General features: G+C 41.4%; 1 long non-coding RNA gene across 1 annotated transcript; it reads left to right on the top strand.

Annotated features, from left to right (window-relative positions):
* The first annotated feature begins 10729 nt into the window (after positions 1–10729).
* Positions 10730–22170, top strand: LOC149121840 (uncharacterized). Its single transcript, XR_016223134.1, has 3 exons — positions 10730–10843; positions 10997–11070; positions 21773–22170. It is a non-coding gene; the product is annotated as an uncharacterized LOC149121840 (long non-coding RNA).
* The last annotated feature ends 1851 nt before the right edge of the window (positions 22171–24021 follow it).

Here is a 24021-nt window from a genome sequence, read left to right as displayed (position 1 = left end):
TGCCTCTTAAATAAAGGAGTGAATGAATGAATAAAGGAATGGGTTAAAGAGTGTATACAACATTGTACAACAATTAACGCTGTTTCCAGAACCTTTTCATCATCCACAATAGGAACTCCGTGTATTCAAGGTTCACCTGTGTTGTAGCATGTATCAAAATTCCATTCCTTTTAAGGCTGAACAATATTCCACTGTATGTAAATACCACATTTTGTTTATCTACTTGTGCATTAATGGAGATTTGTGCTGTTTTCAGTGACTCACGCTGCTATGAACAGGGATACAGAGTAGGTATTTGGGTCCCTACTTTTAATTCCTTTGATTATACATCTAGTAGAATTCCCGGGTCATATGGGAATTCTACATTTAACTTTTTGAGGAATTTTTGACACTAAAAAAAAGTATAAACCATAGAGGCAGACTCATTTCAGAGTCTGAGCTTTCCAAACCCAAATGGGGAGTGTCAGTTGGATTTAGAAAAGAAAGGAAAATAGAGAGTAAGAAAGAGAGAGAAGAAAAGGCAAGGCAAGACAAATGCAGGAAAAGATGGATGAGAGAGAGAGAGAGAACACACGTGTGCTTGGCAACCCCGATGTGAGCAGTTTGGGTGGAGAGCCAGGGATGGAGGCAGACTGGAGTGGATCAGCAATAGAGGCAGCCATTTGTTAGCTCTTCTGGGAACTGGGACTGTGGACAGTGAAAGCCAGGAGATCAGTAAGGGACAAGGTGAGCACGGGCACATTTAAGATGCCTACGTGCTGCTGGGAGTAGGTAAGAGAGGGGTTAATTAGTACAGTGAGGTCTCCAAGAAAGAGGAGAGGCAGTGGTGGAAGTGGCGTTGGCCTGCTTTGAGGATCTGCCTCTTTATAACGGGAGCAAGAGGACAGGCCAGCTAGAGGTGCTACTGAGCCTGAGTATTCATAGACATTGAGTGTGGCTTTGTGGGGGAGTACAGAGTAAACCATGACTTGGGTTTTACTATCATCAGTATAGTAGAAGAAGAGGGACTTGATCCTCCTAATTGAAAATAGGACAGAAAATGTGGAATGTCACAAGAGAAGGTACAAGGCAGGTTTTATGGCCTACTTGAAGACTTTCCTTATAGCAGCAAAGGGTATGTGTATCCACAATACAAAAAGAATTTCAAAGTTGTGATTTTCAGGAAGACATAATGGAATACATATAATGCCTTCCTACTTTGTTCCTTCTTTAATCTCTGAGATTAGAGGAAATGAAAACATCTAATTTGGGAACTTCCTTCTGTTCAGAAAGTGTATTAAGGATTGAGTTGTAAACTCCTATCTGAAGTCATGTCTTCTTTCCTTAATCTAGCTTCATTTGTGAAATCTAAAGGGTAAAGGGATGGGGAGATACCTAGGTTTGGAAAAGTCATCAAGATTACATTTGCTATTGTGGGTGCCACACTGGAAGACGCAGATTTGAATGCAAAGCTCTAGAGTGGTTACAGCAGCGTGGTAATAAACCAAACACCAACATTTATCATTACACATGACCACATTTACACGTTTCTTAACCCGAGATCACATATCTGGCAACCTGGTTCATAGGACAATAGACAAAGCAGAAATAACTAAAAGCAAACTCTGAGACATTGTGGCCCAGACTCTGTGCATGCTTAAGGGCCACAGACAAGTCTCAGAAAGACCCCCTTACTCATTTGCACACATGCTTCCAATAAACGGAATGACGCAGAGTTCAACACACAATAAATTTTACAGTACATTAAAAGGGAAGGAAAAATTAACGGTGGTAGATACATTTCGGTGAGTAGGGAAAGTGTACTACGATAAAATTCAACCAGAGAGCTAACACAGCTTTGAGTTCTGAAGGCATATTAGAGGCAAAACTCCCACCACATCTCAAACATATCCTCGGATGATACCATTTGGTGAATCCATAGCATCATTCTCATTTATAAGGTTTATTTTTGTGATTCCTCTGAGGATAATGAAATACCTAACAGAACCCGGTGTAGGGTGGCAAGAAAGCACATGCAGAGGTGACAGGGCAGGAGGCAGCTGGGTTCAGAAGCTCCAGTGGGCATCTCCTCGCAGAGACACCAATCTGACAGCTGTTTATGCACTAAGTCACCTTTGAAAGAGACAAGGAAGCCAGATGAGAGACCACAGTGCCAGGTTTAGTATAATAATGAGAGAGCTGTGTAGAAGGAGGCAGGAGAGGGAGTTGCCACATCTCGCCTCTCAGCTCCAAGTAACACAGCTTGGAGAGAGATCTCCCACTCAGTGGAGGTAGAGGGAGTGAAAAATCCAGACTTTAGACTTGAAACCCAATACTAGGCTTGCTATAGTGAAATCTGGAGTTGGACAGCACCCCAATGTTTCTGGCTCCAAGCCAGTACCTGCAGACAAAGACGTCAAATCCTCCTTTGTCAGGGGGCCCAGGGACTGCATCTATCCTCCCTCCTTCAGCAGACAATAGAGCAAGACTCCAGGCACTGAGGGGTAGGGTGGGAAAGTGAGTTTAGGGCTCTGCATTGCCTGCTGCTGTGATACCCAGTACCAGATAAAGTCCAAAGTCCTCCATTTCCAGGCCAGAGCTCACAGATGCAGCTCCTAGATGTCCTCCAGCACCAAGGCCATGATAAAAGGACTTGTTTTGGCCTGTGTAGCCCCAGGCTCCTGAAAGCTTGGCATGCATCTCTGAGACTAGGTAGCGCCTAGACCAGGATCCACCCAGCTTAGTGTCAGCCTGAGTGGCTAAGGGGTTGCCCCCATCACCCCTTCACCATCTGCAGGCAATCAGTAGGGAGTAAGACTTCAACCAGAGAGGGGTCAGACAGGAAATTGAGCTCAGAGACTTTCTGTGAAGTTCAGTGCCAGTCCCACTGCAGTGATACTGAGTGCCAGATAGAGACCAGAGGTCCCTCTCTGCAGGCCAGTAATTGCAGAGGGAGCCTCTAGACCCACCCCAGCATCAGGTGGAGACCTGCACCTGGACAGATGGACAAGAATTTGAGCCTGCACTCCTCCCAGCCTCCTGTGTGCTTGACGTGCTTCACAAGATACCTCAGGGCCCTGCAACTGCAAGACCAAAGTGCAATCCAGCTTAGTGTCATCCTGAGTGGTCAAATGACTGCCTTCATCACCCCTCTCCCAACTGTGGACAGAAATCAAGGAGCAAGACTCTAGTTACTAGGGAACCCGAGTGAGCACAGCATGTGTCTTAAAACCATCACTGGGCCATTGCCTGAGGATGAACTCCTAGACCTGCCCTGGTTCCAGATAGAGACTCAAGGCCCCATCCAATGGAATCTATATCCTGGTCAGTTTTACCTGTGGTTGGTTTCAGGAGCCTTGGACTGCAAGGCTAGGCAGCAAAGTGGACCTTGGTCCTAACTTGTACTGTACTGGTCTTCATAAGCTGTGGGCTCTAGGTATAACCTAGCATTGTAGCATAGATAGACCCAGGGTTGATTACTACATTCCTTTCCCAACCTCAGACAACATAACACAGAAACAGTAATTGTCTGCTCTGGGGCAGAAAAAATTGGGTGCCTTAGGTATTGCATGGAGACCTAGGACTGGCACTGCAGAGACTTCTATACCTATGCCAAGCTTTGGGCTGATGCAACTTCACCTCCAACCATGTCTGGGTTGACACTCCCACAATCCCGACCACAGGAAACTGAAGACTTCTGCTCCAGTGACCCTGAACCCTGCCTCACAGGCTACTACTGGGACCCTGTGGTATCCCAGGCCTCCATGGTCTACTTGCTGTAGAAGAAGATCTAAGGAAACTATAATATAGCATCCAACTGGAGATAAAGGCAAAATAACCCACCAAGCCAATATCTGAAGACATATCTTCAGGTAAAATCCATTACCATAAACATCTTTCCTTAAGAGTGATAGAAACAACTAACCTGCCATATGAGCAAACAACAACTGGGGTCAAGGAAGTAAGAAATCGCTAGGCAACATGACGCCCCCAAAGGAACACGACCACTCTTAGAAAGAGACTCTAAAGAAAAAGGAATTTATGAAACGCCTGATAAAGAATTCCTAAGAATGTTTATAAGGATAATCAAAGAGATACAAGAGTGTATAGACAGAGAGCGGAATAAAATCAGAAAAGCAATGCAGGATATCAATGAAAAATTCAGCAAAGAGCTAGAAATCATGAAAAAGAATGAAACCGAATTCTTAGAAGAGTCCAATAAATCAAATAAAAAACAGTTGACAGCCTCAAAAGTAAATGAGATCAAGCAGGAGAAATAATCTGTACAAGAAGTCAGATTTTATGAAATAGTTAAGTCAGATAAAAAAAGATTCAAAATAATTTAAAAGCCTCTAAGATGAGTAGGACATGATTAAATGAACAAATAGTCAAATTGTGGGGATACCTGAGGGTGAAGAGTGGATCATGGGCTTAGAAAATCTTTAATGACATAGAACTTTCCAAAGAATGTCAAAGCTAGAGGGAGTTCGTCACCACCAGATGAGCCTCACAAAGGGTGCTTAAAGGAGTGCCACACGTGGAAGCAAAAGGAAGATAACCAACATCATGAGGATATGTTAAAGAATAAATGAGGGATATTCAACATAAACAACAATGGATATTCAAAACAAACAGAAGAAAACATTTTAAATGACAGGACTAAGTTATTACCAATAATGATTTTGATTTTAGGTCAACTAAATTACCCATTAAAAGATACAGACTAATCAATGGGTCTAAAATAAGACCCATCAAGATGCTACCTACAAGAAGCTCACTTCCCTAGTAAAGATGCATACAAACTGAAAGTGAAAGGATAGGAAAGGATATTCCATGTGAATGGAAACCAAAAGCACGAAGGAGTGGCTATCCTCATATCAGACAAGGTAGACTTTAACCCAAAAACTGTTAAAAGAGACAAAGAAGGTCATTATATAATAATCAGAAGAGCAATTCAGGAAGAATATATGATAACTATAAATGTATGTATACCTAATATGGGTATACACAATTACACAAAACAAATATTAACTCTAAAAGGAGAGAGAAGCTATAATACAAGAATAGTGGGGGGACTTCAACACCTTATTTTTTTTTTTTTACCAATAAATAGACCATCCAGATAAAAAAGATCAAAAAGGAAACATCAGAGTTAAACTATACCATGTAACAAATAGAGTTGAGACAATTACAGACTGCTCCATCAAATAGCTGCATATGCACATTCTTTTGATGGGCATATAGGACATTCTCTAGGCTATTTTTTTAGGACAGACCATTTATTAGGTCCCAAAACAGGTCTCAACAAATTAAAAAAAAAATGAACATTATGTAAATTATGCTTTCAGACCATAATGAAATAAAACCAGAAATCAACAACAAAAGAACCTCTAGAAATTAAATAAATACATGGAGACTGGGGCTGGCGTTGTGGTGTAGTGGGTAAGGCGACCGCCTGTAGTGCCAGCATCCCATATGGGCACCGATTCAAGTCTCTGTTGCTCCACTTCCAATCCAGCTCTCTGCTATGGCCTGGGAAAGCAGTAGAAAATGGCCCAAGTCCTTGGGTGCTTGCACCCACGTGGGAGACATGGAAGAAGCTGCTGACTCCTGGCTTCGGATTGGCACAGCTCCGGCCATTGCAGCCAATTGGGGAGTGAACCATTGGATGGAAGACCTCTCTCTCTCTCTCTCTGCCTCTCTCTCTCTCTCTCTCTCTCAGTAAACCATTGGATAGGAGACCTCTCTCTGCCTCTCTCTCTCTCTTTCTCTCTCTGCCTCTTCTCTCTCTGTGTAACTCTGACTTGCAAATAAATAAATCTTTAAAATAAATAAATGTATAAATACATGGAGACTGAACAACATGCTTCTAAATGAACAATGGCTCTTGGCAGAAATTAGAAGAAAAATTTAAAACTCCCTTGAAACTAATGAAAGTGGAAATAGAATATGCCAAATTTATGGGATACATCAAAAAAGAGAGAAAAGTTCATAGCAACAAGTAGCTACAAAAAATAGGAAAATATCAAATAAATAAACATTGCATGTCAAGGGCCTAGAAAAATCAAAACAAACTAAACCCAAAGTTAGTAGAAAGAAAGAAAGAATAAAAATCAGAGTAGACATAATGAAACAGAAACTGAACAAGCAATACAACAGATCAATGAAATGAAGAGGTGATTTCTGGGGGCTGGTGTTGTGGTAGTGGTTTATTTTATTTTATTTTTTGACAGAGTGGACAGTGAGAGAGAGAGACAGAGAGAAAGGTCTTCCTTTGCCGTTGGTTCACCCTCCAATGGCCGCCAAGGCCGGCGTGCTGCGGCCGGCGCACTGCGCTGATCCGAAGCCAGGAGCCAGGTGCTTCTCCTGGTCTCCCATGGGGTGCAGGGCCCAAGCACTTGGGCCATCCTTCACTGCCCTCCTGGGCCACAGCAGAGAGCTGGCCTGGAAGAGGGGCAACCGGGACAGAATCTGGTGCCCCGACTGGGACTAGAACCCGGTGTGCCGGCGCCACTAGGTGGAGGATTAGCCTATTGAGCCACGGCACCGGCCTGTGGTAGTGGTTTAAACTGACAACTACAAGGCTGGTATCCCATGTGGGTTCTGGTTTGAGTCCCAGATGCTCTGCTTCTAATCTAGCTCTCAGCTAATACACCCGGGAAAGCAGCAGAAGATAGCCTGAGTGCATGGGCTCCAAAATACCAGGACCAGAAGTCTTCACTGCTGAATTCTATCAAACTTTTAAGGAAGAATTAATACTAATTCTCAGATTCCAAAAAACTGAAAGGAAAGAAACCCTTTCAAAATCCATCTCATGAGACTTGCATTACCTTGATTCTAAATCAGACAAGGACAAACACCATTGATGAATACAGATTCAAAAGTTCTCAATAGAAAACTAGAAATCAAACACAACAACCCATCAAAAGATCATTCATCATCAAGTGGGATTTATCCAGGGATCCAAGCATGGATTCATAAAAGCAAGTCAATGAATGTAATATCTCATATCAATATAATGAGGGTTAAACATCATGTGATCACCTCAACAAATGCAGAGAAAGCATTGGATAAAATTCAACACTCATTCATAATAAACAAAAATACCTTGAACAAATTGGGTATAAAAAGAACATATCTAAACATAATAAAGACTATGTATGACAAACCCACAGGCAACATCATATTGGATGGGGAAAAGCTGAAAGCGTTTCTTCTAAGATCCGGATCCCAAGAAGGATGTCTACTTTTACTGCTGTGAGTCGATCCAGCACAGAAGGTTTTAGCCAGAGTTGTTAGGCAAGAGAAAGAAATCAAATGTTTACATACTAGAAAAGTGAAATTACACTTGTTTGCCAGTGAAATGATTCTCTGAATAGAGAAATCTAAACACTTTCTTGAAAGACTATTAGAACTGATAAATTCAGGTTAAGTTTGTAGGATATAAAATGAATATGCAAAAATCAGTCTCATTTTAATACACCAGAAACAAAATGGCTGAGAAAGAAATTTTAAAAAAGCAATCCCATTCATGGTAACTACAAAAAAATTACCCTGGGTTCAATTTAACCAAGGATGTTAAAGGCCTCAACAAGGAAAACGAAAAAACACAGGTAAATGAAATTGAAGAAGACATGAATACACAAAACAGGAAAGACCTCCCAGGTTCATGAGCTGGAAGAATTAGTATTTAAAAAATGTCCATATTGTCTGAAGCTATTTACAGATTCAATGCAATCCCCACTGAAATATCAATGAAATTATTCACAGGATCATTTTTAAGAAAACTAAAATTCACGTGGAAGCACGTAGACCCCAAATAGTCAAAGCAATCTTAAACAGAAAGAAAGCCAGAGGCATCACAATATCAGATTTCAAAACATAGAACCATCATAACCAAAACAGCATGGAACTGGCATATAAGTAGATGCGCAGACCAGTGAAATAGAATAGAGATGGCTGAAGTTACTCCATACACCTACAGTCAACTGATCTTTGACAAAGTTGCCAAAAACATACATTGGAGAAAGGTCAGTATCTTTAGTAAAAGGTGCTGAGAATATTCATATGCAGAAGATTGAAACTTGCGCCTACCTTGCACCCTATGCAAAAATAAACTCAAAAATTGATCAAGTAATTGAAAATGAAACTTGATGAAGAGTGGGATAGGAGAGGGAATGGGAGATGGGAGGGCTGCGGGAGGGAGAGAGGTTGGAGGGGGGAGCCACAGCAATGCAAAAGTTGCACTTTGTAAATTCACATTTATTAAAAAAAATGGATCAAGGATCTAAACAAAAGACCTGAAACTATGAAAATATTAAAAGAAAACCAAGGGGAAACACATTAAGACGTTGGCATTAACACAGTTTTGGATAAGACCACCCCCCAAATTACAAGTAACAAAAGCAAAAGTAGACAAATGGAATTATAATAAACTATGATGCTTTTGTACAGTAAAAGAAACAGAATGAGCAGACAACTGACAAAATAAAGAAAATTTACTAACTGTACATCTGACAAATGATTAATATCCAGAGTATGTAAGAAACTAAAAAACAAACTCATAAAATACAAAAACAAAAAACAAACTGCAGTTAAGAAATGGACAAAGATCTATATAGATATTTTTTCAGAAGAATAAATACAAGTGGCCAACAAACACATAAAGAAATGCTCAAAATCCCTAGCCACCAGGGAAATGCAAATCAAAACCACAATGAAGAATCATCTCACTTCAGTTAGAACGATTATTATCAAAAAGACAAAAAATAATAATTATAAATTCTAGTAAGGATGTGGAGAAAAGAAGCCCATACATTGTTGGTGGGAATGTATATTACTACAGCATTATGGAGAGCAATATGGAGGTTCCTGAAAAAACTAATAATAGTTCTACAACTGACCCAGTATCTCCTTCCTGGGTATATATCCAAAGCAAAGGGAATCAGTATATCAAAGAGAAACTTGTATTCCCACTTGTATTCATTGCAACACTACACAGTAGTCAAAATATGGAATCAACCTCGATGTCTGTCAGTGAGTCAACGGGTAAAGCAAGTACATACATACACAATGGAATATTATTGTCATAAAAAGAATGAAATCCTGACTTTTGCAGAAAAAAAATAGTTGGAGCTGGAGGTCATTATGTTAAGTGAAATAAGCCAGATAGACAAGGACACATACTCTTTCAAAAAAGTCAATCTGAACTTAGAATAGTGATTGTTAGAGTTTGGGAAGGTGAGAGGAGGCTGGCTAAATGATACCAAGGCATTGTCACAAATTCTATTGTTCCATAGCAGAGTGGGATGACTGTATTTCACAATGATGTATTATATTGTATATAAAGATCTAGAAGACAGGAGCTGGTAGGCTCCAAACACAAAGGAAAGTTAAGGAAACAGAAATGCTTGTTGCCTGCTTTGATCGGCTTATGTTTTGAGATATTGCACTGTACCCCATAAAATGTACAAAGAAGAAAAGCACATACAACATTTTGAAAAGATTGAATCCAAAGTGCTTGTGATTTTAAATGCTTGGTCATTTAAAAATATCAGTTATGTGGGGCAGTCAATGTATAAATCCAATATTCCATCTGGGTGTGCATTTTCCTATACAAAGAAGTTCATTGTCACTTTTTTCCCAACCGTATTTCAACGTCAATTATTATTCCTTTAGTTAACAAAGGATCAACATGGCAACAAAGTGTTTTCAAAACAGCCTCTTGTGATTCGAAGATTAAATAAATCATTAAATTAAATTACTCCATAATCAAATGTTCATGACTATGTAAAGTTGGTCAGCCAGTGGCCCTCTGTAAAGGGACACCGACTGAATTAGGCCATAAAACACAGCAGCTGAACTCTATCTTATCACCTGAAAAGCCACTTGAGTTCCTTTCATGAGCGCGTTGGCTGCTCAGGTCGGGGCAGGCATTGTGTGTGTGCAGCAGCAGCTGCGGGCATTCTATCAGCTGCCTTCCAGGAAGCAGAGGGCCAACAGCAGAGTCCATGGGGAGCTAGGTTTCTCCATAGTTTTGGATTTTGGAGTGTTTTTTCCCCACTTGAAAGGCCCGTAGCAACATTCACCTTCTCAAAAAGTGGGGAAAAAATACAAATAAAACTACCTTTAAGGTAAACATAAGCAGATTTTGGAAGCTCTTAAAAAATAACACCCATGCTCAGTTTAGCCACTGTGGAAAATAACAAAGTCCATCTTCTAACATATGGGCTTCATCCTCAGTTCTTGGCGAAAAATAGCATTTCTACTTCCCCTTCCAAATTGAGCTTGACAGCTGAAAAGTAAATCATAATTAGAAAAGTACACTTCCTCTCTGATAATCTGAACATGCCAAAATTTATCAGTCTCTTATCTCATAACTTAACGTGGTTTGTTTTTATCCATTCTTTCTTGATCAGAAATATACATGGATTTCTTTAAAAAAACAAACTATAAAGCTCTGTAATGTATTAGCAAACTCTGGAATTTTTAAACAACCAGCTACAAAAGGCTGCTTTAAAAATCATGGAGACGACTCTGTTGACTGATAACTTGAATAGGAAAAACAACTAAAAAAAAAGCCTTCTTACCTGGCTCAGAGGCATTTTTGTTGCTGTTTCATGGACGCTACGAGGGGCACAGTCAGTCTGAGCCTTACAGTTTGGTTTTATGGTCTGAGGGATCTGGACCAGCAGGACTGACAGCACCTGGGAGCTGGAAGGAACTGCAAACTCCCAGACTGCCCTACGCCAGGACACCTGAAGCAGAATTCCTTCAGGTGGAGCACAGGAGTCTGTGTTTGGTGAAGTGGTGGTTCTGATGGATACAGGAGTTTGCGATCCACCATCGCTGAGTGCTGTTCACTGCATGTGGAAGGGATAGCGCTGTATCCGTTATTCTCAAAGGCCACCCATTCCAGCCTTGGGCAGCTCTGAGTTTCCTGAGATAGATATTCTGAATACTGAGCTGAAATCCCTGCCTCCTGATCTCTCCCCTGTGTTCTCCTTCTACTCATTAGGAGCCACACAGACAAGCCCAGTTCGTTTTCCTGTTGAGGTGTGAGACAGCCTGCTGGATGGACAATTACGCAAGGTAGGTGGGACTGCTACTCTATCATTAATGCATGTGTGACTTCCCTCAGCTTCGGATTCTAACTCTGTTATGGGAGAATAGTATTAGTATCTTCCTTTTGGGTTGTGGTGAGGGTTAACTGATATAATGCCTGCACCTAGCACATAGTGGTGATTATTATTCTAGATGATGAGTCTTTAAAAATTTTTAAGACAGCTGTCATGTTGACCCTCTGAGTCTGTCTCTGTCCAATCAGATATCCACACTTCTCTCCACTAACAATATTCTAATATATTTTTACCCTCTCACCATTGTGAATTGTTTTCTATAAATACCCTTCAATCTTTATATCAATGTCCCTATCAATGTGTGCCTCCCAAAATGGAAGGAATACTATATTTCAGGTTATATCGGATCTTTGCATAGTTGAACGCTATTATGACCTCTTTACTTGTAATATTGTTCTTCTGTCATTGAGCCAAACTTAGTGATATTAATGGTTGCTTCATCCTGTGAACTTGTGTTGACCTTGTTTTCAGCTAAAACACTGACATCTTTTAAAATAAATATTGTTTTGATTATACAAGTGATACATGTTCAGTAAGCAAGAAGAGAAAAATAATGCCACCAATCCCCACTACAGAGATAACTATGGTTAAGGTTTTGGGATATACTTTTCTAGACTGTGAAGCTGAAGTTAGGGAGTGGATGTTTTGGAACCTAGCCGATAGCATGGGCTGTGCAGCCTGAGTGGCCCGCACTCAAATCCCAGTGAACTGTGTAACATATGAAAAGTTGTGTAATTTCTCCCAATCCCTTTCCTCTCTGGTCAATTGGAAATAACATCTACCTTATTAGTTTTGGTGAGATTTAAATGAGATGCAGCTTGAAAATCATATAACAAGACTTTCAAAAACAGAGCTGCTATCATCACATAGTTAAAGGAATTACATGTATATTTTATAAAAATTAGGATTGGGGCCGGCGCCGTGGCTCAATAGGCTAATCCTCCACCTTGCGGCGCCGGCACACCGGGTTCTAGTCCCGGTCGGGGCGCCGGATTCTGTCCCGGTTGCCCCTCTTCCAGGCCAGCTCTCTGCTATGGCCAGGGAGTGCAGTGGAGGATGGCCCAGGTGCTTGGGCCCTGCACCCCATGGGAGACCAGGAAAAGCACCTGGATCCTGGCTCCTGCCATCGGATCAGCACGGTGCGCCGGCTGCAGCGGCGGCCATTGGAGGGTGAACCAACGGCAAAGGAAGACCTTTCTCTCTCTGTCTCTCTCTCTCACTGTCCACTCTGCCTGTCAAAAAAAAAAAAAAAATTAGGATTGTATTTTCTGATTTTATGTTAGCTCTTTTTCAGTCAACACAGCCATTTCAATAAATTTCTTTGTTCTCCTTTTTATTTTGAAGTTATGATAGACTTACAAAAATTTGAAAAAATACTGCAAAGAAGTCCTGTGTCCCCTTCAGTTAGCCTTCTCCCAGTGGCACATCTTGCATGGCTGTAGTACTTTATCCAACCCAGAATACTGATGTTACTGTAACACCACTAACTAGACTGTAGACCTGATTTGTATTGTACTAGCTTTAATAAACTTATTTTTTCAATATCTTTTAAATTGCTGTATGATATAAAACACAATTTTTATGGCCATTTCCTACTGGGAACATGTTGTGCCCTTACCCATGTGCATGCATATATGTGTATTTTGGGATTATTGATGATGCCATGATTAACACTCTAGTACCTAAATACTTATCTGCATCCTTAATTATTGAATTGAGAAAATTCCTGGAAGTAAAGTTATTAGCATGAAAGGTCTGTGTTGTTTTGTGATTAGCAATGCACAAGTTGTTCCAGAAAGTCTTACCAATTAACACTTCCACACGAAACAGCTGAGAATGTCCATCTCCTCACACCTGTGTCAGTGTTCAGGCTTACCATTCCTTATAGTTTTATCAGTGTGGTAGGTTGAGAGATTACTGTTTTATTTAATTTGTTTGATTAATGAGGAGGGTAAATGCTTTGGTTTATTAATCATTTCTACTTCTTCTTTGTGTGGACATCAGTTGGTTAATTAAAAGGGTTTACAAGATCACTTCCTGCGTGGACAGAGCTGGCACCAGCACTGTGGATGTTGTTGGAGTCCTGAGTGCTCAGAGGCTCCCCAGCCTTGGCGCTGATCACTGTGGCAGTGTGCTCAGGGGCTCTGATACAATGGCATCACAACATTTTAGTTCCCTATTGGCTGTAAACTTGTAGCAACATCGCAAGAGGAGCTCCCTCATCTTTTTTTTTTTTTTAACATTTATTCATTTATTTGAAAGGCAGAGTTTTGGAGAGGCAGAGGAGGGAGGGCGGGAGGGAGGGAAGAGAGAGAGAGAGAGGTCTTCCATCTGCTGGTTGTCTCCCCAAATGGCAGCAACTGCCAGAGCTGGGCTGATCCGAAGCCAGGAGCCAGAAGCTTCCTCAGGGTCTCCCACGTGGGTGCAGGGGCCCAAGGACTTGGGCCATCTTCTATTGCTTTCCTGGGCCATAGCAGAGAGTTGGATCAGAAATGGAGCAGCCGGGACTCGAACTGGTACCTATATGAGATGCTGGCACTGCAGGCAGTGGCTTTACCCACTACACCAAAGTGTTGCCCCCCTTGGTCATCTTCTTGTCTGTCTTCACCACTCCCCCAGTGTCATTCTTTTTTTTTTTTTTTTAAGATTTATTTATTTATTTAAAAGGCAGAATTACAGAGATACAGAGACACACAGAGAGAAGTTTTCCATCCACTAGTTTGCTCCCCAGATGGCCACAACAGCCAGGGCTGGGCCAGACCGAAGCCAGGAACCAGGGGGCTTCACTGGGGTCTTCCACATGGGTGCATGGGTACAAGTATTTGAGCTATCCTCCACTGATTTCCCAGGCCATAGCAGGAAGCTGCAGCCATATGGGATGCTGGCACTATAGACAGTGGCTTAACCCTGCTATGCCACAGCTCTGGCCCTCCCCCAGTTTCTTGTCCAAAGTGGTCATTCAATGAAATGTATGGAATTCTAAAATTTCCTGGCTGATTGCATATTGGGGCAAAAGGACAAATGATTCACCTCTCTCCCTCCTCCATAGTTCAATCAATCAATCCTCAAAAGAGCAATATATATACAACAAAAACTTCGACTAACTGGACTCCAATTAATAAGAAAGTTTCCATTAATTAGATAATGCTGGGAATTCCACTGCTGAAAAAAGAGAGATATTACATGAAAAAAAAAAAAAAACAACCAACACGCTTATGCCATATATTTTTCTTTTTTTTTTTTCTTTTTGACAGAGTTAGACAGTGAGAGAGACAGAGAGAGTAAGAGAGACAGAGAGAGAGAAAGGTCTTGCTTCTGTTGGTTCACTCCCCAAATGGCCACTTTGACCGGAACTATGCCGATCCGAAGCCAGGAGCCATGTGTTTCCTCCTGGTCTCCCATGCAGGTGTAGGTCCCAAACACTTGGGCCATCCTCCACTGCCCTCCCAAGCCACAGCAGAGAGCTGGACTGGAAGAGGAGCAACCGGGACTAGAACCTGGCACCCATATGGGATGCTGGCACCACAGGCGGAGGATTAACCTCGTGAGCCACAGCATCGGCCCCACACCATCTATTTTTTCAGAGTACTTTCTTATTTGCTTTTTGGATTTATGGATTTTTAATAAAAATCTTATTGCAAGATGAACCTGAAATATTGGCAGTTTCTAGGTCATAAAACAAATATTAAATTATCTTCTTTAATGATAAACAGAGGACAACATACTTTAAAATATTTTTAAAGAAGGTTGAGGCTTAAAACTAAATTTCTGGTTATTTCAAGATACATCAATCTCAAATAGTCTAGTTAACGGAGGTTTTCTATGACTTCTTTTTACTGAAATCTAGCTTCACTGTGGTTTCAGATTGTGAGCATTTTGATTGTTATTTGCCCAGACCTAGAATCTGCTTTTCTTGCTTACACACTCACTGTGTCCTTACAACAAAGAAACTCAGAGAACTGTTGAGGAAAATAATTCACATGGGACTTCTAATGCTGAGCCCCATTTTTGAAAACACTACACTTATATATAGGAGAAAAATAGATTTTAACTAATGATACTTAAAATTCTTATTAAAATAAGACAGAGACAAATTAAGGAAGTGACTATGACACATTCGCATGAACAATATATGCCTGATGTGGGTGTTCTCGTTTGAACTTTGGGTTCAGTACAGGAAAGACTTATGTTGACCTGATTCTTCTCATTTTGAAGACTATAAACTATTGTCATTATCAGTGTCATTAGTTTTCATCTTAATTACTGATCTTGCTTCTAACATTGACACTTCGTTTTCATTGGGGAATCACTTGAATGCTATTCCCCCAAACAATGGTGAAAAACTTTAAAAAGTTGTTTTATAGCAAAATTTGCTCCATGGGTTTGGTGAGCTGGGGCAAGTTGGTGTGCTTGGGCAGGACCCATGGGACACTCATTCCCAGGGTGTAGAGTCCTGACTGGAGTGAGCAGGTTATTTGAGTTTGTCTTCCTTTTATTACCCTGTATGATAGCTGGATTTTTAAATAACTCTTAGTCTCATGTTTTTACATCTTTCCTTTTCATGTGGTGAGAATGAGATTGTAAACAAAGTTAAACATGGGTCTTTCTGTTATCTGGTGGTAGCCATCCAGATAATCTAAAACAAATGTTGATGTGGGTGCTTCAAAAAGTTGGTGGAAAAATGGAATTCAAAAATAAGGAATCTTTTCCACAAACTTTTGGAAGTACCCTCATTACACATTTTTTTCAATTTTTATTGAATTGAGAAGTCCAAATTTAAAAATTATAAGAGTTAATACAGGTTGAGATTTTAAGAAACTTTTATAAGTAGTTTTATTAGTATATAATTCCCATACAATGCAATTCACTGATTAAAAGCTTACAATTTAATGATATGAGCATATTCACTTATTTATTCAAAAGTCAGAGTGACAGAGAGAGGGAGACAGAGAGAGAGAAAGAAAGAGATCTTCCATCTGCTGGTTCACTCTCCAGACGGCCTGAACAACCAGAGCTACGGCAAGCTGAATCCAGGGAACTCCACGCTGGTCCTCCACACAGGTGGCAGGGACCCAAATCCTCGCAACATCTTCTGCCACCTTCCCACACATCACTGGGAAGCTGGATCAGAAGCAGAGCAGCTGGGACTTGAAATGGTACTCAGATATTGGATGCTGGCATCACAAGTGGTGGCCCACTCTGTGCGCCTCAATGCTGGCTCCTTCATTTCTTTTTATGGCTGAATAATAGTCCATTGCATGGATATGCCACATTTTGTTTATCTGTTTGTCAGCTGATGGAAATTTGAGTTGTTTGTACCTTTTGGCTATTATGAATAATGCTGCTAAGAACACCTGTGTACAAGTTTCTATACAGATATTTTCCCAGGAGTAGAATTAAGTGGTCAGATGGTCAAATGTCTAATTGCTTGAGGAAGCATCAGACTATTTTTCTAGATGCTGCACCACTTTAAATTCCAACCAGCAATGCAAGACTGAGAATGGAGTGGGAGGTGGGGAGAAGCCCAGCTTTGCACTTGGCTGTAAGGATTAAAATTGTCATACGTCTCATCACAGCTCTGCTAAGAGCTTTATGTGTTTTATTATTGTTCCTTTTGACCTACAAAGATGTTTCTTTTGTTATGTACCCAGTTATTAAGCAATTTTCTATTTTCTATTTCTTTTTTTTTTTATGTGGTTAGAGCATAGGGGATGTGTTAAAGTGTAGCCTCCCTGCATCTTGATTTACTTAAGGAAAGAAAGTAGGGGTGGGGTAATTGTGCAGCAGAAGCTAAAGGGAGTTAACAGTTTTCCAGGTAAGGAAATAGTGTGGAAATTTAGTTTTTGCTGTTGCAGAATTCTTTCTCACATGCAGTCACCCTACCTGTCCTTTGGGAACCTCCGTTCCCTTGGACATCATGACTTGGGGTTTAGCTCCTCCCACCCCAGCATCCAGGCCTGGCCACAGTCACTGGGTGAGCACAGAGTCCAAGCTCTCCAGTGAGATCAATCCCTGTTGTTTACCCATCCATTTCTTTTCATCTTCATCTGTAAGAGTGGGATTATAATATTCCCTGTCTTCTAGAAAATCAGGGGCTAGGAGAGCCTCGCATGTGTTGGCTGTACTCATCATTATTAGGCTTTTTTTTTTTTCTTGACAGGCAGAGTGGATAGTGAGAGAGCGAGACAGAGAGGTCTTCCTTTTGCTGTTGGTTCACCCTCCAGTGGCCACCACGGCTGGCGCACTGCGGCTGGTGCACCGCACTGATCTGATGGCAGGAGCCGGGTGCTTCTCCTGGTCTCCCATGGGGTGCAGGGCCCAAGCACTTGGGCCATCCTCCACTGCCTTCCTGGGCCACAGCAGAGAGCTGGCCTGGAAGAGGGGCAACCGGGACAGAATCCGGTGCCCCGACCGGGGCTAGAACCTGGTGTGCCGGCGCCGCTAGGTGGAGGATTAGCCTATTGAGCCGCGGCACCAGCCCATTATTAGGCTTTAATTTAGAGGAGGGAGAAGTAGCCTTCAACTGGCCTAGTCCAGGAAGGATTTATACAGAAGGGGGGAGATCTTAAAGGATATGGATGTGGTTAATAGAAAAGAATAGGGGGAAAGCATTACACAGGAAGAAGAGGACAACACGGTGGTGGGACATGGGGGCTGTGAGGAGGGGCAAGTGAAAGCCAAGGGTGGGTGTGGTGGTGGAGCACGTGTTGGCAAGTTCAGTGGGGCCCAAGCCAAGGAACTGGGGCTTTGTTTGTCACGTATTTTGAAAGCACAGGTTTTGAATTGAAGTAGGCTGGCTTATAATGTCAGAACTCATCTATTGGCAGAGGCGGGAGAAGTGAGCAATCCATGTTCTCTGTCACTGTACCTTCTTGCTTAAACTCTGGAAAACAAAGCCCAAATTCACGCATTGGAAATGGTCTAGGAGAATGAAGGAAGAAAGAGAAACTGGGGAATGACATCTTCTTCTTGCCCCGCTGGCTTCGCAGCCGTGTTTCAGTGTCTGTGTTTTGATCAAGTCACCTCACCTTTCCTTTGTCTCTGGGTGTGGACCCTGAACACACACACACACACATGCACGTCTGTTAGTGATGCATACATTTGCACAAAATTGCATTTTTTTCAAGAAAATTTGTGATTTCTACAAAATTACAGAGCAATTTTGATGATTTATGAATTTGTTACAACAGTTGTGTCCACATCCCTCTTACTATTCTTACCTAAAATCAATAGATCATTGTGGGTTCTCCAGCAAGTTGCAGACAGACCAAATAGAGCCTACTTTGCGATATTTGGAGACCTGGTGTTGAATGAGTAGACTGGAGCAGGGATTATTCACTTTTAAGAAGTGTGTTCTTTGCTTATAGGCTTTTCTTCTAAGGATTCTAAGACCAGTTGAAAAGCAGCATTCGTTGTCCTAAATACTGAACAGCTGAGGTCAGGCCAAGTCTTGGTTGTAACTCATGTATGCCACCTTTCTTGGCCTGGCTAATTTTGTGCATTCATTGAGAAAGGAGATCTGCCAGGAGTTGTTTTCTATCTGATGGTGGGCCAACAGATGCTGTGAAATTGTGCTGACTTGTGCCAAGCTGTCACCTCTGCATCCCTGTTGATCAGGGGACTCATACAATGAGTCTACTATTACATCATATTTATTTTCTCAGATAGATAAAGGCCCATACCCAGATGAACAAATTCTTACGAAGGTGCTATTTTTACCCAATTCCCTAAACCACATATGAGTGACAAATATTTCCATAGGATTAATGAATAGGTGTTTCAGTCTCCTCCACCCTTATTAAAGACTGGCTTTTTCTTTCATGCTTGGAACTCTGTTGAATTTGTGGATGAGAAACATTTTCCATATGTAATGAATCCAAGGGCTTTTTAACCTATTAGATTTTGTTGCATATATTGGTCACTGTTTTAAAGAATGGTTTCTACTCTAACCAAGAATCAAACAACCTGAGAATCTGATACTCCCTCATTTAGAATATTTCCATATTTTAAAAGCAATGCTCACAGAGCTTATTTTTGATAATTTCAAGAATCAACCAAGGGAATCGCATAGCTTTAGCCATTTGTATTTTTGTCATATGCCAAAAAAATTTCCTTAGCTTCATAGAAACCACATAGACACTAAATGACTTGGTTTTATTTCCACTTCTCTAGGCAACAAACCAATTTTTCAGTCTCCATGGACACGCAGTTGAGAAACAGTAGTTATATCTGTTAAAAGCTGCTATCTGACTTGGGTCTGATGGTGACTTGCCCATCCATCTTGGGAGGGTGATTCAAGCTTGACCCTCGAAGTGACAGATTATGTATAGATTGCATGTACATATAGTGCCAAGCTACCAATCCTGCTGCCTTATCAGTTTCTCCATTGGTGTGGGTCCACAAATTATTTTACAAACCTTGTCTTGATAGCTGGGCAGTTAGGAAGCTCCAAAATAAGGCAATGAGAAAGGTAGGAAACAAGACAACAAAACCAAGTCTGGTTGAAATAGGTTTACTTCCCACTTGGTTAAGCAAGACCTCACATACTGATGAATATGTTAACTCAGTTAAGAAATAATATTTATTTAGAAATCCTGGTGGAAAGCTCAAAATAATAGGTGAAATGAGAGAAGTCATAGACTTGTGTTTTAGTTCCTATGAAGGATAACTTCGAATCTGAGCAGTTACTAGCAAGTCTGCCGTATCAGTCTCCACAGAATTAGAAGATTGAACTACATTGCTCTGCAGTAATTCCTAAGCGTTGTTCCCTCCAATCTAGGATAGTGATTATTTGAAAAGATTCATCTGGTTTCCAAGTTTTGAATATTTGGTTATTTTCTCTGGCTTGCATTGTCTAAATCTGTCCATTATCCAGTTGCTCCAAAATTAACAAATTAAAAATTGGGTCTTGCAGGCTATTAACCAGGATTGGAAATGTTGAAAAGGAAAGGCATTGAGAAATAGTGAAAACAATACCTTAATTGCCTGCAGGGGACAGAACTCTGTCATAAATGTGCTAGACCACAGGAGGTTTGTCATTTCTGCTTTTTGGGTCTCTGTCTCCTCATCTGCACAGGATTGTAGGTGGTTGCTAACATTCCTTCTAGCACTAATATTCCCCTCCCCAACGGAAAATGAATTTTCATTTCACAAACAACAGAGGCCATGTCAGGATTGTAAGAGATTTAGCTTTTCACAGGAAGAAAAGATTCAAGTTCCTGGTCACAGGGATTTGGATGAAAGAATCAGTCTTGTACTCTCCAAAAAAGATTCTAATCACTCCTATTTCTCTTTGTTCTATAATAGGTTTCCATGAATGCCATAGAAAATGGATTCCTGGTAAAAAAAAGAGTGATCAGACATTCCCAGAGACTTTTATTTTTGGTTTGCTTCTAGGAATTTTTTTTTTTTTTTGACAGGCAGAGTGGACAGTGAGAGAGAGAGACAGAGAGAGAAAGGTCTTCCTTTGCCGTTGGTTCACCCTCCAATGGCCGCCGTGGCCGGCGCACCGCGCTGATCCGATGGCAGGAGCCAGGATCCAGGTGCTTTTCCTGGTCTCCCATGGGGTGCAGGGCCCAAGCACCTGGGCCATCCTCCACTGCACTCCCTGGCCATAGCAGAGAGCTGGCCTGGAAGAGGGGCAACCGGGACAGAATCCGGTGCCCTGACCGGGACTAGAACCCGGTGTGCCGGCGCCGCAAGGTGGAGGATTAGCCTATTGAGCCACGGCGCCGGCCTGCTTCTAGGAATTTGAGAGAGACCAATAAAAATAGAATTTGGCTATCAGAAATCAGTTACAGTTTTGGGTATATATAATGAACTGATGATTTGAGCTGATGTATTTTGTCATAGAAACTATCTTATAACAGGAGAAGAATTTAGGGAAACATTACAGAAAAAAAAAACTTTAGTTTTACAAATCTAGAGATTGATATATTGATATACCATAGTTCCTTGACAATTCATTGGATGTGTGCAAAATTTCCCATCCCACTGAAGTCATGGGGACAGATATAGAGAAAAAGTTATTTTAGGAAGAAAAATCATGAAGAGAGAGAGGGAGATATGATATACTGTAGGGTACAGGGGCAGTGCACACAACCCATTAGGACCATGCTACACCTGCTACCTTTGTAACAAAGTCTGGTCTTAGAGACCTGCCTTTCTTGCCAATTAATTCAATTGCAAAATCAAGTGTTGAAAGAATGCACCTGATTTAGGACATCTATATCACTCAAGAGACCTTAAATCAGGGGACTTTGGGAAGCAAATTCATTAGCTTCCCACCTTTTTTGCACAGGAAGGCACAGCAATGGGACTGGAAGACACTGAGTTCACTATTGCGGAAGTTCAGGAGGGTAAGGTGGCAGGACTGACGATAGTGAGCGTGATGCAGATTTAATGCTTTTCATTAGGGCAAACTATAGGACCGCTTGGAGGTGGGAATGAGGGAAATAATGCTTCTCAATGTTCTGATTTAGTCTAGATGATATAAGTTATGCGGGATTAAGAGCTGGTTTGGAGTGCAGGGGTAAGAAATGAAAAAGGGAAAATGTTGGGGCTGACGTTGTGGTGTAGCGAGTAAAGCTGCCACATGCAGTGCTGACATCCCATGGGCACCAATTCATGTCCTGGATGCTCTACTTCTGTTCCAGCTCCCTACTAATGGCCTGGAAGAAGCGATTGAAGATGGCTCAAGTGTTTGGGCCCCTGCCACTCATATGGGCAACCCTGATGAAGCTCCTGGCTCCTGGCTTCTTCCTGCTCATTGTGGCCATATCGGGGGGAGGAGGGGTAAACCAGCAGATGGAAGATTTCTCTGTCTCTCCCTCTCTCTCTGTAACTCTTTCAAATAAATAATTAAATCTTTTGAAAAAAAAAGAAAATGGGAAATGTCAGTGAATTTAGTTTTATGGAATTTGAAGTGCTTGGGGCCAACAGGTAGATGGATACGATAAACACTTGGATCCCTGGTCTACGGAAAACTCATGAGCAGAAATACAGACTGAGAAATCAATGAAGAAAAATACTGAAACAGGCCGGCGCCGCGCCTCACTAGGCTAATCCTCCGCCTTGCGGCACCGGCACACTGGGTTCTAGTCCTGGTCGGGGCGCCGGATTCTGTCCCGGTTGCCCCTCTTCCAGGCCAGCTCTCTGCTGTGGCCCGGGAAGGCAGTGGAGGATGGCCCAGGTGCTTGGGCTCTGCACCTGCATGGGAGACCAAGATAAGCACCTGGCTCCTGGCTTCGGATCAGTGCAGCGCACCGGCCGCGGTGGCCATTGGAGGGTGAACCAACAGCAAAGGAAGACCTTTCTCTCTGTCTCTCTCTCTCTCACTGTCCACTCTGCCTGTCAAAAAATAAAAAATAAATAAATAAAAAATAAAAAAAAAGAAAAAGACTGAAACATACCAGATGTTGGCGAAGATGTGTGGCTAACCAAACTCTCGTACATTGCTGGTGGAGGTGAAAATGGTTCATTCCAAATGGAAAATAATTTCACAGTTTCTTAGAAGTACACACAGACTTTCCATATGCTTATTGGTTGTATCCTCCGATGCCATAACATTTGTGTGTAGGTCTTTGTATAGACTACCTGAAAGAAAAAGAAAAAAAAATGATACAGAAAGATGCATGCAATGTCCTTTGCAGTTGTATTTGTAAAAGTAAAAATATGGAAACAACACTATCCATCAACAGGTGAGTGGATAAACAAATTGTAGTATATTCATACAATGGTATGCTACTTGGCAATAAAAGGCAATAAACTACTGATTGCCCTGGTTGAAACATGGATGAATTTCAAAATAATTATGATGAATAGAGGAAGCTGTGCAAAAGGGAGTGAATGGTGTATTATTTGTAAAATAGTCTAACTAATCTATAGTGACAGAGGAAAAAAAGATTAGAAATTACCTGCAAATGGAGGGTGGGAGAAAGGGGCTATATTCATTATCTTAATTATGGTGGTAATTTTACAGCTGCACTCTTGGGCCAAACCTCCCAAAATTTATGCTATCTATATGTGCAAATTATTATACTTTAATAAAGCTATTCCAAGAAAGAAAAGCTGTACATTCAAAAATTAGGGAATGAGGGAGAGAAGAGATGTGCAATTCGGGACATGCTCAAGCTGACTTACCTCAAACGGTAGAGTTAGAAACATACCAGAGGATTCCAATTCAATCCCATCAAGGTGGCATGTACCAATGCCATCTCACTAGTCCCAGTGATCAATTTCTGTTCACAATTGATCATAATGATAGGACTAAGAACCAAAGGGATCACATAAACAAGAATAGTGTCTGCAAATACTAGCTGACAGAATCAAAAAGGGAGAGAACGATCCAACATGGGAAGTGAGATACACAGCAGACCCATAGAATGGCAGATGTCCTAAACAGCACTCTGGCCTCAGAATCAGCCCTAAAGGCATGCGGATCCGGGTGAAAAGCCCATGAGAGTATTTCAGGCATGGAAAGCCAAGACACTCTGGCAAAAAAAAAAAAAAAACAAAAAACAAAAAACAAAAAACAACCACCACCAACCACAACCACCTAAATGAAAGATCTCTGCATCTCTGCGAGTGAGATCCCAGTGGAAAGAATGGGTCATCAAAGAAGGGAGGAGAGAACTTCCACTTTGACCATGGCCTTGTCTAAATATGATCAGAGTTGGTGAACTCAGGGGGCTTCCATAGCCTTGGCAGCTCATGACAAGAGCCTAGGGTGATTACTGAGGCCATAAACAAGAGTGTCAATTTGTTAAGTCAACAACAGGAGTCACTGTGCACTTACTCCTCATGTAGGATCTCTGTCCTTAGTGTGCTGTACATTGAGATTTAATGCTATAACGAGTACTCAAACAATATTTTTCACTTTATGTTTCTGTATGGGAGCAAATTG

This window comes from Oryctolagus cuniculus, chromosome 16, assembly GCF_051225735.1.
Source record: "Oryctolagus cuniculus isolate XC-2025 breed Fujian yellow rabbit chromosome 16, ASM5122573v1, whole genome shotgun sequence".
Taxonomy (NCBI): Eukaryota; Metazoa; Chordata; class Mammalia; order Lagomorpha; family Leporidae; genus Oryctolagus; species Oryctolagus cuniculus.
The sequence above is the reverse complement of the archived record's forward strand: the minus strand, read 5'-3'. Positions and strand labels throughout refer to the sequence as shown.